The 13927-nt window shown below is 38.4% G+C and overlaps 1 pseudogene; it reads right to left on the bottom strand.

Annotated features, from left to right (window-relative positions):
* Positions 1-11236: 11236 nt before the first annotated feature.
* On the bottom strand, positions 11237-11909 carry LOC131832458 (ATP synthase subunit d, mitochondrial-like; annotated as a pseudogene).
* Between the last annotated feature and the right edge of the window lie 2018 nt (positions 11910-13927).

Consider the following 13927-nt stretch of genomic DNA (forward strand, 5'->3'; position numbering starts at 1 on the left):
AAAGGGGTGCATGGGTGGCTCAGGTTTGAGCCCTGAATCAGGCTCCTTGCTCAGCAGGGAGCCTGCTTCTCTCTCTCCCTTGTCACTCCCTTTGCTTGTGTGCTCGTTCTCTATCAAATAAAAAAGTAAAATCCTTAAAAAAAGAGAGAGAGAGAGAGCAAGAGAGAGAGCATGCAAGCAAGAGAGCGAGAGATCAGGGGGAGGGGCAGAGGGAGAGGATCTCAAACACACTCCCTGCTGAGCACAAAGCCTGACATGGGACTCCATCTTACCACCCCCAAAACCAAGAGTCAGATGCTGAAACAACTGAGCCACCCAGGTGTTCCCACTTAATACTACTATTAAGGTATTAGTAACATTTTTTCTCTTTTGGTGGTGCATAAATGGTGCATGTTTGAATTGACGCTATTTCAGATTTATAAAAACAATACTTGAAGAGATCAACAAAATGTCCGGAACTGATCAAAGACACCAATTCACATAATCAAGAAGCCAAAACTTCCCAAGCAGTATAAATAAAAAGAAATCCACACTTAAAGACATCACATGAAATTACTTAGATCTAAAAGGAAAGAGCAAGACCATAAAAGCAACCACAGTGGAAGGAAGAAAAATGAAGGTTACTGTCAAAAGGGTCACATGTCAAGTTTGTGAAATAGAAAGTTCGAGAGTGTTAAAACAGCAATACTCCCCAGGCTGATTCAAATATTCAACACAATCCCTACCAAAACTTCAGCAGCCTTTTGGCAGAAATTGGTAAAATAATCCTAAAATTTATATAGAATTGAAAATTATATAAAATTGCAAAATTTGTATAGAATTTATAGAGAGGGACACCAGGTGGCTCACTCGGTTAATGTCTGCCTTCGCCTCAGGTCATGATCCAGGGTCCCAGGATCGAGTCCCGCATCAGATCCCTTGCTCAGCAAGGACCCTGCTTCTCCCTCTGCCTGCTGTTCCCTCTGCTTGTATGCTCTCTCTCTCTCTCTGACAAATAATCAATAAAACCTTAAAAAAAAAAAAAGAATTCACAGAGAATACTAAAATAATTTTGACAAAGAAAAGCAAAGCTGGACAACTTATACTTTCTAATTTCAAAATTTAATATAAAACTACTTTAGTTGCTATCAATACTAGCAACAGACAGACCTGGAAATCACTAGAATAGAAGTGAGTACAGAAATAAATTATACTTATGGTGAAATGATTTTCAACAAAGGTGTAAAGGAAATTCAGAGGGAAGGGACAGTCTTTTTAATGAATGGTACTAGGAAAACTAGTTATCCATAAGTCAAAAGATGAAGTCAGACCTTTATCTCATACTATATATATATATAAATCAACAGAAAATAGATCAGAGCACAGAGCACCTGGGTGGCTCAGATGACTGGGTGTCTGCCTTCAGCTTGTCATGATCTCCACATCCTGGAATAGAGCCCCATGTCGAGTTCCCAGCTCAGCGGGAGTCTGCTTCTCCCTCTCCTTCTGCCTCTCCCCCTGCTTGTGCTCTGTCTCCATCTCTCTCTCGAATGAATAAATATTTTAAAAAATAGATCAGAGCTAAATGTTAGAGCTAAAACTTTTGGTTTTTTCTGAGATTTTATTTATTTATTTGACAGAGGAAAAGCACAAGCAGACAGAGCAGCAGGCAGAGGGAGAAGAAGAAGCAGGCTCCCTGCTGAGCAGGGAGTCCAACATGGGGCTCAATCCCAGGACCCTGGGATCATGACCTGAGCCAAAGATGGCATTCTTTCATTTAGCATATTATTTTTGAGGTTCATGTATGTTAAAGCATGTATTAGTAATTTCTTCTTTCTATTGATGAGTAGTATTCTACTATATGGATATACCACATTTTGTCTCTCCATTCATCAGCTGTTGGACATTTAGATTTTTTCAGGTTTTGACTATGAATATGAATAATGCTGCTAAAAGAAATCATGTGTAAATCTTTGCATATGTTTTATCTCTTTTGTGTAGATACCTAAGAATAGAACTACCAGTCACCTGACAAATTTGTTTTTTACTTTTTACAAGAGACTTCTAGATTGTTATCCAAAGTTTTTGCATCATTTTATATCCTACTAGTAGTAAAATCACGTATTCTATGACTTGATTTATATGAAATTTCCAGAATAGGAAAATCTAAAGAAAAAAAAAAGATTAGTGCTATCTGGGATAAGGGGGGATGGGGATTAACAGTTAATGGACATGGTTTCTTTTTTTTTTTAAGATTTTATTTATTTATTTGACAGACAGAGATCACAAGTAGGCAGAGAGAGAGGGAGGAAGCAGGCTCACTGCTGAGCAGAGAGCCCGATTCGGGGTTCAATCACAGGACCCTGGGATCATGACCTGAGCCAAAGGCAGAGGCCTTAACCCACTGAGCCACCCAGGTGCCCCTGACATGAGGTTTCTTATCAGAGTGATAGAAATGTTCTAAAATTAATCAATGGTGATGGCTACACAAAACTGCTAAATTTACTTAAAAAAAAATCACTGAATTATATAATTGAAATGGGTGAATTACATGATATACAAAATATGCCCAAAAGCTAATATATACATAAATACATATATTCATGTGTATACATATGAGGGTCAGATCAATAAATAACATCACTAAAACAGTGAAACCCAGAAAACAGCAGAATGAGACCTTAAATATAATGACAAAAATTATTCCTAATCCTGAGTTTTATACCCAGCAAAATATGGTTAAAGAATTAACAAAACAACTTCCTTAAAACAATAAAACAGAGTGGGTCATCAGCAGAAAGTCTCTAGAAGAAATGTTCAAAAATATACTAGTAGGAGCAGGAATGTATTCCAGATACAAGATTCAACATGCAAGAAACAACAGCAAATACAGTGCCAAATATGTATTTGTATATAAATATAAAATATAAAAAATAGTAACAGTAAAATCTCAGGGGTTAAAAACTATACAAAGCACAATAACAATGTGTCAGGAGCAGAAGAAATGGGGTTAAAATACTATCCAAGGAGAGGAGCCAAGATGGCGGAGAAGTAGCAAGCTGAGACTGCTTCAGCTAGCCGGAGATCAGCTAGATAGCTTATCTAAAGATTGCAAACACCTGCAAATCCATCGACAGATCGAAGAGAAGAAGAACAGCAATTCTGGAAACAGAAAAACAACCACTTTTTGAAAGGTAGGACCGGCGGAGAAGTGAATCCAAAGCGACGGGAAGATAGACCCCGGGGGGAGGGGCCGGCTCCCGGCAAGCTGCGGAGCAACCGTGCACAAAATCAGGACTTTTAAAAGTCTGTTCCGCTGAGGGACATCGCTCCAGAGGCTAAACCGGGGCGAAGCCCACGCGGGGTCAGCGTGGCCTCAGGTCCCGCAGGGTCACAGAAGGATCAGGGGTGTCTGAGTGTCGCAGAGCTTGCGGGTATTGGAACGGGAAAGCCGGCTACAGAGACAGAGCCGACAGTAAGCTCACAGCTCCGTGTTACCTTGAACCGGTCGCAGGCTCGGTGAGCTCGGAGCGCGGCCGGAGGTCAGGCAGACGGGAGTAACTGGGCGCGGTTCTCTGAGCGCGCACTGAGGAGTGCGGCCCTGGGCTCTCGGCTCCTCCAGGCCGGAGACCAGGAGGCCGCCATTTGTATTCCCGTCCTCCGGAACTCTACGGAAAGCGCTCAGGGAACAAAAGCTCCTGAAAGCAAACCCGAGCGGATTACTCACCCCGGCCCCGGGTAAGGGCGGTGTAATTCCGCCTGGGGCAAAGACACTTGAGAATCACTACAACAGGCCCCTCCCCCAGAAGATCAACAAGAAATCCAGCCAAGACCAAGTTCACCTACCAAGGAGTGCGGTTTCAATACCAAGGAGAGCAGCAGAATTCCAGAGGAGGAGAAAGCCAAGCACGGAACTCATGGCTTTTTTCCTGTGATTTTTTTTAGTCTTGCAGTTAATTTAATTTTTTCTTTTTCATTTTTTTTTTTTCTCGCCTTCGGGTAAAATTTTTTTTTAACTGTTACCTTTTTCTTTTTTAACGATATTTTACTAGTTTATCTAATATATATATTTTTTCTTTTTTACATTTTTCTTAGGTATTTTCTTTTTAAAAAAATTCTTTTCTTTTCTTTTCTTTTTTTTTTTCTTTTCTTTTTTTTTTTTTTTCTTTCTTCCTTTTTGAACCTCTTTTTATCCCCTTTCTCCCCACTCACGATTTTGGATCTCTTCTAATTTGGTTAAAGCATATTTTCCTGGGGTTGTTGCCACCCTTTTAGTATTTTACTTGCCCCTTCATTTACTCTTAGCTGGACAAAATGACAAGACGGGAAAATTCAACACAAAAAAAAGAACAAGAGGCAGTACCGAAGGCTAGGGACCTAATCAATACAGACATCGGTAATATGTCAGATCTAGAGTTCAGAATGACAATTCTCAAGGTTCTAGCCGGGCTCGAAAAAGGCATGGAAGATATTAGAGAAACCCTCTCGAGAGATATAAAAGCCCTTTCTGGAGAAATAAAAGAACTAAAATCTAACCAAGGTGAAATCAAAAAAGCTATTAATGAGGTGCAATCAAAAATGGAGGCTCTAGGGGTGCCTGGGTGGCTCAGTGGGTTAAGCCGCTGCCTTCGGCTCAGGTCATGATCTCAGGGTCCTGGGATCGAGTCCCGCATCGGGCTCTCTGCTCAGCGGGGAGCCTGCTTCCTCCTCTCTCTCTCTCTCTGCCTGCCTCTCTGCCTACTTGTGATCTCTCTCTGTCGAATATATAAATGGAGTCTTTAAAAAAAAAAAAATGGAGGCTCTAAATGCTAGGATAAATGAGGCAGAAGAAAGAATTAGTGATATAGAAGACCAAATGACAGAGAATAAAGAAGCTGAGCAAAAGAGGGACAAACAGCTACTGGACCACGAGGGGAGAATTCGAGAGATAAGTGACACCATAAGACGAAACAACATTAGAATAATTGGGATTCCAGAAGAAGAAGAAAGTGAGAGGGGAGCAGAAGGTATACTGGAGAGAATTATTGGGGAGAATTTCCCCAATATGGCAAAGGGAACGAGCATCAAAATTCAGGAGGTTCAGAGAACGCCCCTCAAAATCAATAAGAATAGGCCCACACCCCGTCACCTAATAGTAAAATTTACAAGTCTCAGTGACAAAGAGAAAATCCTGAAAGCAGCCCGGGAAAAGAAGTCTGTAACATACAATGGTAAAAATATTAGATTGGCAGCTGACTTATCCACAGAGACCTGGCAGGCCAGAAAGAGCTGGCATGATATTTTCAGAGCACTAAACGAGAAAAACATGCAGCCAAGAATACTATATCCAGCTAGGCTATCATTGAAAATAGAAGGAGAGATTAAAAGCTTCCAGGACAAACAACAACTGAAAGAATTTGTAAATACCAAACCAGCTCTACAGGAAATCTTGAAAGGGGTCCTCTAAGCAAAGAGAGAGCCTACAAGTGGTAGATCAGAAAGGAACAGAGACCATATACAGTAACAGTCACCTTACAGGCAATACAATGGCACTAAATTCATATCTCTCAATAGTTACCCTGAATGTGAATGGGCTAAATGCCCCTGTCAAAAGACACAGGGTATCAGAATGGATAAAAAAACAAAACCCACCTATATGTTGCCTCCAAGAAACACATTTTAAGCCCGAAGACACCTCCAGATTTAAAGTGAGGGGGTGGAAAAGAATTTACCATGCTAATGGACATCAGAAGAAAGCAGGAGTGGCAATCCTTATATCAGATCAATTAGATTTTAAGCCAAAGACTATAATAAGAGATGAGGAAGGACACTATATCATACTCAAAGGGTCTGTCCAACAAGAAGATTTAACAATTTTAAATATCTATGCCCCCAATGTGGGAGCAGCCAACTATATAAACCAATTAATAACAAAATCAAAGAAACACATCAACAATAATACAATAATAGTAGGGGACTTTAACACTCCCCTCACTGAAATGGACAGGTCATCCAAGCAAAAGATCAGCAAGGAAATAAAGGCCTTAAACGACACACTGGACCAGATGGACATCACAGATATATTCAGAATATTTCATCCCAAAGCAACAGAATACACATTCTTCTCTAGTGCACATGGAACATTCTCCAGAATAGATCACATCCTCGGTCCTAAATCAGAACTCAACCGGTATCAGAAGATTGGGATCATTCCCTGCATATTTTCAGACCACAATGCTCTAAAGCTAGAACTCAACCACAAAAGGAAGTTTGGAAAGAACCCAAATACATGGAGACTAAACAGTATCCTTCTAAAGAATGAATGGGTCAACCGGGAAATTAAAGAAGAATTGAAAAAAATCATGGAAACAAATGATAATGAAAATACAACGGTTCAAAATCTGTGGGACACAACAAAGGCAGTCCTGAGAGGAAAATATATAGCGGTACAAGCCTTTCTCAAGAAACAAGAAAGGTCTCAGGTACACAACCTAACCCTACACCTAAAGGAGCTGGAGAAAGAACAAGAAAGAAACCCTAAGCCCAGCAGGAGAAGAGAAATCATAAAGATCAGAGCAGAAATCAATGAAATAGAAACCAAAAAAACAATAGAACAAATCAACGAAACTAGGAGCTGGTTCTTTGAAAGAATTAATAAAATTGATAAACCCTTGGCCCGACTTATCAAAAAGAAAAGAGAAAGGACCCAAATAAATAAAATCATGAATGAAAGAGGAGAGATCACAACTAACACCAAAGAAATACAAACTATTATAAGAACATACTATGAGCAACTCTACGGCAATAAATTTGACAATCTGGAAGAAATGGATGCATTCCTAGAAACATATAAACTACCACAACTGAACGAGGAAGAAATAGAAAGCCTGAACAGACCCATAACCAGTAAGGAGATTGAAACAGTCATTAAAAATCTCCAAACAAACAAAAGCCCAGGGCCAGACGGCTTCCCGGGGGAATTCTACCAAACATTTAAAGAAGAACTAATTCCTATTCTCCTGAAACTGTTCCAAAAAATAGAAATGGAAGGAAAACTTCCAAACTCATTTTATGAGGCCAGCATCACCTTGATCCCAAAACCAGACAAGGATCCCACCAAAAAAGAGAGCTATAGACCGATATCCTTGATGAACACAGATGCGAAAATACTCAACAAAATACTAGCCAATAGGATTCAACAGTACATTAAAAAGATTATTCACCACGACCAAGTGGGATTTATTCCAGGGCTGCAAGGTTGGTTCAACATCCGCAAATCAGTCAATGTGATACAACACATCAATAAAAGAAAGAACAAGAACCATATGATACTCTCAATAGATGCTGAAAAAGCATTTGACAAAGTACAACATCCCTTCCTGATCAAAACTCTTCAAAGTGTAGGGATAGAGGGCACATACCTCAATATCATCAAAGCCATCTATGAAAAACCCACCGCAAATATCATTCTCAATGGAGAAAAACTGAAAGCTTTTCCGCTAAGGTCAGGAACACGGCAGGGATGTCCATTATCACCACTGCTATTCAACATCGTACTAGAGGTCCTAGCCTCAGCAATCAGACAACAAAAGGAAATTAAAGGCATCCAAATCGGCAAGGAAGAAGTCAAATTATCACTCTTCGCAGATGATATGATACTATATGTGGAAAACCCAAAAGACTCCACTCCAAAACTGCTAGAACTTATACAGGAATTCAGTAAAGTGTCAGGATATAAAATCAATGCACAGAAATCAGTTACATTTCTCTACACCAACAGCAAGACAGAAGAAAGAGATATTAAGGAGTCAATCCCATTTACAATTGCATCCAAAACCATAAGATACCTAGGAATAAACCTAACCAAAGAGACACAGAATCTATACTCAGAAAACTATAAAGTACTCATGAAAGAAATTGAGGAAGACACAAAGAAATGGAAAAATGTTCCATGCTCCTGGATTGGAAGAATAAATATTGTGAAAATGTCTATGCTACCTAAAGCAATCTACACATTTAATGCAATTCCTATCAAAGTACCATCCATCTTTTTCAAAGAAATGGAACAAATAATGCTAAAATTTATATGGAACCAGAAAAGACCTCAAATAGCCAAAGGGATATTGAAAAAGAAAGCCAACGTTGGTGGCATCACAATTCCGGATTTCAGGCTCTATTACAAAGCTGTCATCATCAAGACAGCATGGTACTGGCACAAAAACAGACACATAGATCAATGGAACAGAATAGAGAGCCCAGAAATAGACCCTCAACTCTATGGTCAACTAATCTTCGACAAAGCAGGAAAGAATGTCCAATGGAGAAAAGACAGCCTTTTCAATAAATGGTGCTGGGAAAATTGGACAGCCACATGCAGAAAAATGAAATTGGACCATTCCCTTACACCACACACAAAAATAGACTCAAAATGGATGAAGGACCTCAATGTACGAAAGGAATCCATCAAAATCCTTGAGGAGAACACGGGCAGCAACCTCTTCGACCTCTGCCGCAGCAACATCTTCCTAGGAACAACGCAAAAGGCAAGGGAAGCAAGGGAAAAAATGAACTACTGGGATTTCATCAAGATCAAAAGCTTTTGCACAGCAAAGGAAACAGTTAACAAAATCAAAAGACAACTGACAGAATGGGAGAAGATATTTGCAAACGACATATCAGATAAAGGACTAATGTCCAGAATCTATAAAGAACTTAGCAAACTCAACACCCAAAGAACAAATAATCCAATCAAGAAATGGGCAGAGGACATGAACAGACATTTCTGCAAAGAAGACATCCAGATGGCGAACAGACACATGAAAAAGTGCTCCATATCACTCGGCATCAGGGAAATACAAATCAAAACCACAATGAGATATCACCTCACACCAGTCAGAATGGCTAAAATCAACAAGTCAGGAAATGACAGATGCTGGCGAGGATGCGGAGAAAGGGGAACCCTCCTACACTGTTGGTGGGAATGCAAGCTGGTGCAGCCACTCGGGAAAACAGCATGGAGGTTCCTCAAAATGTTGAAAATAGAACTGCCCTATGACCCAGCAATTGCACTATTGGGTATTTACCCTAAAGATACAAATGTAGTGATCCAAAGGGGCACGTGCACCCAAATGTTTATAGCAGCAATGTCCACAATAGCCAAACTATGGAAAGAACCTAGATGTCCATCAACAGATGAATGGATCAAGAAAATGTGGTATATATACACAATGGAATACTATGCAGCCATCAAAAGAAATGAAATCTTGCCATTTGCAACAACATGGATGGAACTAGAGCGTATCATGCTTAGCGAAATAAGTCAAGCAGAGAAAGACAACTATCATATGATCTCCCTGATATGAGGAAGTGGTGATACAACATGGAGGCTTAAGTGGGTAGAAGAAGAATAAATGAAACAAGATGGGATTGGGAGGGAGACAAACCATAAGTGACTCTTAATCTCACGAAACAAACTGAGGGTTGCCGGGGGGAGGGGGTTTGGGAGAAGGGGGTGGGATTATGGACATTGGGGAGGGTATGTGATTTGGTGAGTGCTGTGAAGTGTGTAAACCTGGTGATTCACAGACCTGTACCCCTGGGGATAAAAATATATGTTTATAAAAAATTAAAAAAAAAATACTATCCAAAAGAAATGGGGTTAAAATACTATTCAAAAGAAGGTTAAATGTAGTGATTAACTTTAGGCTATGATCATTATGTTTATTATTATTTCTAGAACCATTAAATGAACATAAACAGACTGTAGAACTTTTAAATTAGGGGGGAAATGGAGAACTGTTAAATTATCAATCGTATTACTTGGGGATATCCAGAGAAACAGAACTAAAACCAATAGGATGGATGTATATGTTGATTCATGAAATTATGGAGGCTGAAAGTCCCAAGAGCTGCAGTCAGTTAACTGGAGACTCAAGAGAGAACTGATGGTGTAGTTCCAATCCAAACCCAAAGACCTGAGAACCAGGAGAGCCAAGTCTATTTCTTGTCTAAAAGCCAACTGGAATGAGACCTAGGAAAAGTTAAATGTTTCAGTTCTATGCAGATCTTCAACAGATTAGATGAGGCTCACCCATATTGGGAGAGCAATCTGCTTTACTCAGTCTACCTATTCAAATGGTAATCTCACATCCAGAAACACCCTTACGGACACACTTGGGATGTCTGACCAAAGAGTGTTTGACCAGGTAGCTGGGTACCCTTTCAGCCCAGTGAAGTAGACACATAAAATTAATCATGATATCAATCCAAAGAAAGAAAGGACAGTAAAATGGAAAAACACGTCAAATAGAAGATGTAAAGTAAAACAGCAAAGTCTACCACGTCTGTAAATACATTAAGTATGAATAAATTTAAATTCTACTTGGAATCAGCTAGATGTCTAAGAGAAAGAGATTAATTCAATCCACTCATTCACTAATATTTACTCTGTGTTATCTGCTGTTTTAGGTACCTGGACACATCAGTGAACAAAAAAAGCAATCAGATTATAAAATAATAAATATTTTACATTCATTTTTGTCTACCTAGAATCTTTAAAAGACTGTGGTGATTTATAATTTAAAATATTGTTATAAGGCAGGTTAATTTAAAACTAAGGGAAGAGCTTAGCAACTAAATGAAGAAACACAGGACATAATTACATAGAAACCACAAATGAGAAAACTACTACAAGTGAGTATTAATATTAACCGCGAATTTATGGGCAACCAAGACAAAAGGGGAAATGACATATTTTAATCATTTGGCAAAAGTTATACACACTATGGAAGACAGAAAACTTTATTAAATAAGCCCTAAATTACAATGAAAACTAACATGGACCCTTATATACTAAGGAATACATAATTACACAGGTTATCCCAAAAGATCCAGTAACCTTACTAAGTTTCATACAAAGACAAGCTGAGTTAAGGTCGGAAAACACTACAGGCTACAGATTCAAAAAGCGTCTGAATAAAGTTTGAATCCTGTTCCATCACTTATTGCTTGTAATACCATGGGCAAGTCACTTAACCTCTCTGCACATCGGTTTCCTGATCTCTAAAACACAACTATGACTGAAGGAATTAGACATTTCATAAATTAGTTAACTTTAAAAGAATTTTTATTATTATTATGACACATAATCAATAAGCATAAGGTCAGTGAAAACCGATACAGACCAGAGTTTCTACTTCTAGATCAAAGGACATGGTGCTTTTTTTTATTACCATATAATTATTTTTAATGTCCAGTGTCTGTAATACAAGGCCACAGCTTTCTCACCAACTCAAGTTTATAAATTTTGAATTGGCTTGTGAGGCCAATAGGGATATTTCTTCTTGTCTAATTTGGTTTCTGGGAAGACTTCATTCAGGTCCTCAACAATCATCTGATCAAATGGAACTATGTTCTTCATCTTCTCTGGCTCTTTTTTCATATACCTCAGTCCTAGCCTTTGAGAGAGACAAAAACTCAACACAACTTTTCACATCTTCTTTTTGTTCAGCATCCACCTGAACAGTCTATTTGTCCTCTGGCACAGGAACCTTCCAGGCATTAAACCTTTTTCTCAAAGTCATCTACCAAGGCAGCCTTTACCAAACTGGCTTTGTAGTAAGTCCAGTCAGTAGCAGGTGGATTCTCAGGGACAGCAGCCAACATGGAGGTAAAGGTCTCATTATGGGATTTCAGGGAGTTAACAAGGACCTTTAGGTTGTGGGGTATGATCTCCCCATAATCTACCCAATCAATGGCCTTTAAAGCAAGTTTTCGCTCAGCCATCTTGAGATCCTTCACCAACCCTGCTTAGCCCAGCAGGACACGGTGCCTTAAAAATAGACAATTCCACAGTACCAATGAACTAAAATTAAGAAAAATTTCTAAAACTGTTCTTGTAAATCTCTAAAAAACAGTTTCAAAGTAATATAAATCATTTAATTAAAGAGAAAGTTGACAATTTTAGACCTTGAAATAGAAAGTTTATGTTTAAAAAAAAAAGTTTACATAAGGCAAGCCAGTAAAATGGGCTTTTAATAAATGGGTTTGTCTTTGGGTTAACAACCATTTATTTTTTTAAAGATTGTATTTATTTATTTGACAGAGATTACAAGTAGGCAGAGAGGCAGTAAGAGAGAGGAGGAAGCAGGCTCCCCGCTGAGCAGAGAGCCCGATGTGGGGCTCAATCCCAGGACCCTGGGATCATGACCTGAGCCGAAGGCAGAGGCTTTAACCCACTGAGCCACCCAGGCGCCCCTTTTTTCTCTTTCTTTAAGTATTGACAATAATCAATATTTGTGAAAGCAGAGTCCATTTGTAGTTTTGCATATTGTTCTTTTCCAATACTAGCTCTTAAAGAACACTCAATTAATAATTCTTAATAAGCAAATGGCTACCAGCTACTATCTCTGGAATTTAAAATTTTTCACTTCAGGGTTGTTGTCTAATGTGTTCTGTGGTAATAGTTTGATAGTGTGACCCCAGGCATTTTTGTGACTTATGACATAAATATTTTTTTAAAAGGCCAATTGTGATGTTTAATTTTATATGTCAACTTGGTTATACTTTATATGGTACCCAGTCATTTAATGAAACACTAATCCATGTGTAATTATGAAAGTATTCTGTAGAAGTTGCTACCATCTACCATCAGTTGACTTTAAAGAACAGACATTATCCTCAAAAATATTGGTGGGGCTCATCTCTTAAGTTGAAGGCTTTAAGAGCAAAACCAGATGGTCATGGACAAGAAGATATTTGGCCTCCAGCCTACAGCATTACCTCCTAGGTTTCCAGCCTGCCCTGCAGAATTTAGACTTGCCAGTCACAAGTGGGTGACCTCTTTCTTAAATCATGAATATACCTGTGTATATGTATATGGGACATGTATCTTATTGGTTCTGGTTATCTGGTGAACCCTGACTGATATGCCAACAAAAGTGAATGATGTTTTTTGAGTCTTTAAAGTACTAAAAACACATAAAAAATGTAGAACACACCAAGTGACACTATTGCTTTCAACCTTTAATTTTAACTAAAACAAATGCCTTTTCTTTGATTTCACTCCTAGATTAAGATCCTAACCAACATCTAACACATTTAACATTCATGTCCTTTGAGTCTTGTGTAGAAGAATATAAAGATTTCTCAGAATCAAAACTATGTATCATTAAATTCAATTAAAAAGACTCTAAAACAGAATTCTTTAAAGATTATCCATAACATCAATAACACAGACAACTGAAATCATACAGAACTGTACTTATACCACACTAGTAGTGAAAACTAAGATATTATAATTGTGTTCGTGCAATAAAAACTAAGATATGATAATTGTGTACTACATACCTAGAAATCTATAGTTCCACCCTTTAGCATATGCCTAAGAGAAATAGCTTATCTAATTCAGGCAAATGAAGGATTTCGCCAAAAATACCCAATAGTAGTTATTTATCTTTAAAGATTTTATTTTTAAATAATATCTACACCCAACATGGGTCTCAAAATCACAGTACTGAGATCAAGAGTTGCAGGCTCTATCAACTGAGCCAGCCAGGTGCCCCTCCAATCCTATTTAAAAACTCACTTTATATCACCAAAATAGAAAATGTCATTTTTAACACAGAAACTAGCATAGATACAACAATGTAATGTTGACATTGAGAAATGCAATATATTTATATAACCTGAGACACATGAACCATGCTACAAAAGTGCTCATTTTATTGTCATGTATATTTTGTGGGGTAAGGGAGGGAGAATAAATATCAAGGGTTAAAATATAAATCGTGGAACACAAGCTTTTGGCTGATTTTATTTATACTGGACATCTTAGCCCTTTTATGTACTTACTGAGAAAGACATATACCAGAAATTCCTTCTTGAATATTTTCCTTCAGTTTTTCCATAACCTCCAGACATTCCCATTCCCTCTCACAATGACTGTCCTAAAGTTAAATTGTTCAAAGGA

This window comes from Mustela lutreola, chromosome 5, assembly GCF_030435805.1.
Source record: "Mustela lutreola isolate mMusLut2 chromosome 5, mMusLut2.pri, whole genome shotgun sequence".
Classification (NCBI taxonomy): domain Eukaryota; kingdom Metazoa; phylum Chordata; class Mammalia; order Carnivora; family Mustelidae; genus Mustela; species Mustela lutreola.